Consider the following 4,480-nt stretch of genomic DNA (forward strand, 5'->3'; position numbering starts at 1 on the left):
GACTTTTTTCTACAACATGCTGTTTCAGATCTGTTCCGAACTGTGAGTAAATGAGATCTTTTATTCTTTCTCTTACCAATGTCTCAGAGTGAGTAATTGAGACAGTATGTGCCAGTTGATGAGACAACTGGACCTTAGAGTAGCACCTTCCCCCTAACTCTCCTGATTCCTAAACTGGGTAGTTTCTAGAAAAGGACTTTTAGGGCCTAAAAACAGACCTTAAAGAAGGGGTAAAATTGTGTTTTGAGGGCAAAATTTAGAATTTGAGGAACTGAAAAAATATTTTTCTGGGAGTCAGAGGCTGGTGGGACCTGAAGGCTCCTCTGGCCATCCAGGTGACCTGCATACAATCCATGGGGACAACCCTTCCCTCTGCTGTTGTAGACTAAAGGAAATTAAGCACTAGGGCATCGCCAACTGATAGTATCTGCTTGAAGACCTCTGAAATGTAGACTTGCCAAGTCTCGGGCCAGTGGTTGATGTCTGAGGCAATTGCTATGCTTCTCCAGCTCTCCAGATGAGGAGACAAATCTCAGCATAAGCAACACCGGAAGAAGACCTAGTTGGACTTTTCTCTGTGTGTTCTGTGATGTCAAGTCAGAACCAACTTATATATGCCCTACTTGGGCTTTCAAGGTACCTGTGACATTTGAGGAATGATTCAACAAGTTCTGCTCCCTTCTGTGAGTTTCCATGGTTGAGCAGGGATTCAAACCCAGACCTCCTGAGTCCATCCTTCTGTCCACTACGCCACGCTGTATATCCCAATGAGGTAAGGTGAGGCATGTGGCGTGGCTTTAATGTGTGGACACTGAACTGTGTTCTAGTGCCACCCGCCAGGGCCTCACCATTCTCTCTCTCTCTCTCTCTCTCTCTCTCTCACTCTCTCTGTGTGTGTTGCACTTGCACAATGTTGATGCACCAGAAAGCCAAGACTGAGAGAGGGGGCTGGGGAAAGAGTGCAGTACATGCACCGGGAACTCTTCTGTCATTTGGAGAAATGCTGAGAGTGGAGCACCAGCATCATGACTTCTGAGTCATCTTGTTGCAAACGACGTAGCAGCAATGAAGCAGGAGACTCCGGAAAAGATCCAGCCTTTGCCCTTCATTCATAGAATGAATGTTTTTTCATTCTTAACCATAAATCCGAATTACTGTAATCATCATCTCTCTCAACCCATTATCCACCTTCCTTTAGAAGGATAAATTCAGGGCCACAGACTTCTCCAAAATTTTTACTAGTTTACATGTCAGAGTGGACTGCACAATCCCAAGTGAGCCTTTGTGTAGCATGCTGAAAACACACCGATCGTGATGGTAGAATCCAGTTTACATTGTTCCATCTTCACTTTTGACTCTGGATTGTGGTCCAGCTTCCATTGGGGGTGGAAGTGGGGCAGAACTGGGCTCCATCCCTGTAACGTGCCTCTGTGTGTCCCCAGATTATTTCACTAACAACCAAGGCCAACACCACGTCCTTGCCTTTTATGTTGCCACCGTTGATCTCTGTCAACAATATTGATTTAGAAAGATGGCGGTCCATACTGCGTGTAGAGTTTAACAAAACAGGTTTATTGGTTAACAGGCTTATTGTTCGTGCAAACAAGTTCCTCAAAGGCCTTAAAGTATTCACACTTAACTTGTTTCACACTTAACACTCTACAAGTTCCACACTCTCAACTGCCTCCTTTAACTCCTCACAGACTCACTCCCCTTTCTTGGCTCTCTAACTGACTTCTTATGTCAGACTCTCTCACCATCTCACTCTAACTGACCAACTGCTCTTCTCTGCCTCACCCCTCCCTTCTAGTTTCTCTGCCTCCGCCTCCCAACAGCTACCCTTGATGCATGCAAATCCTCACACATGAGCAAACGCAGGGTGATCACTACAATCCCATGATAGAATCAAAGTGATGAAAGCCACTTTGTAGGCGGCTCCATGCCACAGGACACTCTTTTTCTTATGAATATAGTCCTCTGATTCTCAGGGCTACCTCCCTTCCCCTTTTCCATCTCAACCAGCTTCTCCCATCCTGGCTCCCCCTGGTTTACGCCATGATACCCATCCATCACTTCCCTGCTTTGATCTAGATCAGGGCTGACAACCTCCGGCTTGCCAGGGACACCACAGCCATTATCTCCAATCAGTGCATGTTGGCTAGCGGGCGGATGGGAACTGCACTCCATCACAATTGACAGGCGTTGGGTTGGGGAAAGCCAACGGAGAGCTCTCGACAATTTCTAATTGGCCACAAGACTTTGTAATGTCAGATTGGAAGGGGAAAAAACATTAGGCGTTTTGTTGGCACCTTGTTTACACAAACAGCTGCATTTCCCACACACTGAGAATTACGTTAAGTGGTTTTCTTTCTAATGAGGTATCTTTAATGTCGGTGGCTGTTGCCTCATCCCCTTGGGGCTACATTCACCACCAGGATTTCTAAACCCCATTTTTAAAGCACATTAAGCACACCCCCTAAGAACTGCACATTTACCCCCTGCTGATAAAGCTTCTTTATGAACCAAGACATCCTTGTATGTAAAAGACATGATGCAAATATATAATAATTCTGTAAACTGATTTGGACCCAAACAGTTTTGTTTGGAACCAGAGGGATATTTTCTTTTCAGTTTTTGCAGAAGAGGTATATTCAGGACAAAGTTAGAAATAGGAAAGACATGTCGGGGGTCATCGCCCGGTAAGTCTGCAGTGTAACTGGTTCAGCTGGATATAAATGAATCTGAGCCGGAAGGGATGATGGTGTCCCCAGGGTTGTGCAAACCCAAATTGGTGGAGAAATCAAGGACTCTGCCAGCTCAGGAAAGAGATGCTTTAAGGAATGGCCCCATCAGAGGAAAGGTGGACCCAGCCGGGTGCACAGCTGTAGAGGTGAATTAAAAGACAAGGAGGAAGGATTCCCTTGGAATTCACTTCAATGGAGCACAATGGAATGAATCAGGATGTTAAGGCCAAAATTGGATTTTTCGTTCTAAAAGAGGGCCCATGAAATCAATGGGATTTGCATAAACATTGACATACCAAGTTCTCCAGCTTCGCGTGCAGTGTCAAAATAACATGGGAAGCTGCAGTTACTGGTTATAAGTCTTTGCTTGATTGGCGTAGAGCAGGGGTGTCAAAGACAAGGCCCGCGGGCCAAATCTGGCCCGCCAGACCTCGTCTGATGGCCCGCGGAGCCGCCGCCAGCCTTACAGATACAACCGGCCCTTTGATGGGGACAGGGCCACAGGGCCTGGAGCTTGGCGTGCGACTCCTTGGGGAACTTGTGGCTCTCCAGGATGTGGTAGCGCTCGCGGTAGTGGCCGCCGTGGAAAGCCACAACGGTGCGGGCGCGCAGCACCGACTCGTTGTGGTGGACCGCCTCGCCGGCCTCCGGCGCCACCGGCAGCGACCACAGGAAGCACCCCAGGCGCTCCACGTCGCCGCTCTCCTCCAGGGTCTCACACAACCCGGCCACCTGCTGAGGGCTGAAGTTGAGGAGGGGCAGCTGAAACATGGGGGCGGCCGAGTTGAGGCGGGGGGTCAGAAGCACGGCTGAAGGAGAGGCCGGAGAGGCGGCCGGGCGCTGCCCTCCGCCTCGCCCTCCCGTCGGGCTGAGGCGTCCCTGAGGAGACCCGCTCGCCCACGGAGCGCTGAGGCGACGGACCACGGGTCCCCCCCGCTCGTCCCTCCCGGGTGCCCTCGCCACCGCCCCGGCACCACCACCCTTGGGTCCAAATCCCCGGAGTGAAAGCAAGCAAGGGGGCTCGCCTCCTTCTCGCTTCGCCCCCCACGCCGCCCCTCGTCTTCTCCCATCACCCCTCGCCTTTCTCTCTCGGGGCTTTTTTTTCCTCCCCCCCTCGCAAACGCAGCCGGAGCCGCCCGGCACGGGCACTGCGCGGAGGCGCTGGGAGGCAGGACTGCGCCTCGGCACTCGGGCTGCGTTGCCTCAAGTGGTCGAGGGCGGGCGGGAAAGGGCGGGAGGCGTGAGGGGAGTGGGGGAGTGGGGGGGAGGAGGGGGAGGATGATGACTTGAGGGGGGGAAGAGAGAGAGACACACAGAGAGAGAAAGAACAAGGGAAAACCCCGGACGTCCTCCTCCTCCTCCCTTGGCGCGCATCTCCCGCCCGCTCCTGATTTGCCGCGGAGGGAGGGCCCCCCCCGCCAGATTGGCCGCCCCCGCCCTCCCTCGGCTCGGTTTCCATGGAAGGGCTCCTGCCCATCACTGTCAAGCGCCCGCCAATCAACAGCGCCCGCCCGTCCAACGCAAGGAGCCGCTCAGCGCGCCGGGCGCAACCCCACCGCGCAGGCCTCCCTCCCCCCATAAGGGTGCCCTACAGATAGAACCAGCCTTTTGATGGGGACCAAACTGCTGATGCGGCCCCCGATGAATTTGAGTTTGACACCCCTGGCGTAGAGCATGATGCCGGGAGCTACTTCTGACAGTGGGAGAGGTCATTGCACCTCACTAGGTAGCTACCA

The 4,480-nt window shown here is 52.4% G+C and overlaps 1 pseudogene; it reads right to left on the reverse strand.

The window, feature by feature from the left end:
- Positions 1 to 3,127: 3,127 nt before the first annotated feature.
- Positions 3,128 to 3,814, reverse strand: LOC110085978 (homeobox protein SIX6 pseudogene; annotated as a pseudogene).
- Positions 3,815 to 4,480: the final 666 nt, after the last annotated feature.

The sequence above is a fragment of the Pogona vitticeps genome, chromosome 5, assembly GCF_051106095.1.
Source record: "Pogona vitticeps strain Pit_001003342236 chromosome 5, PviZW2.1, whole genome shotgun sequence".
In the NCBI taxonomy this organism is placed as follows: Eukaryota; Metazoa; Chordata; class Lepidosauria; order Squamata; family Agamidae; genus Pogona; species Pogona vitticeps.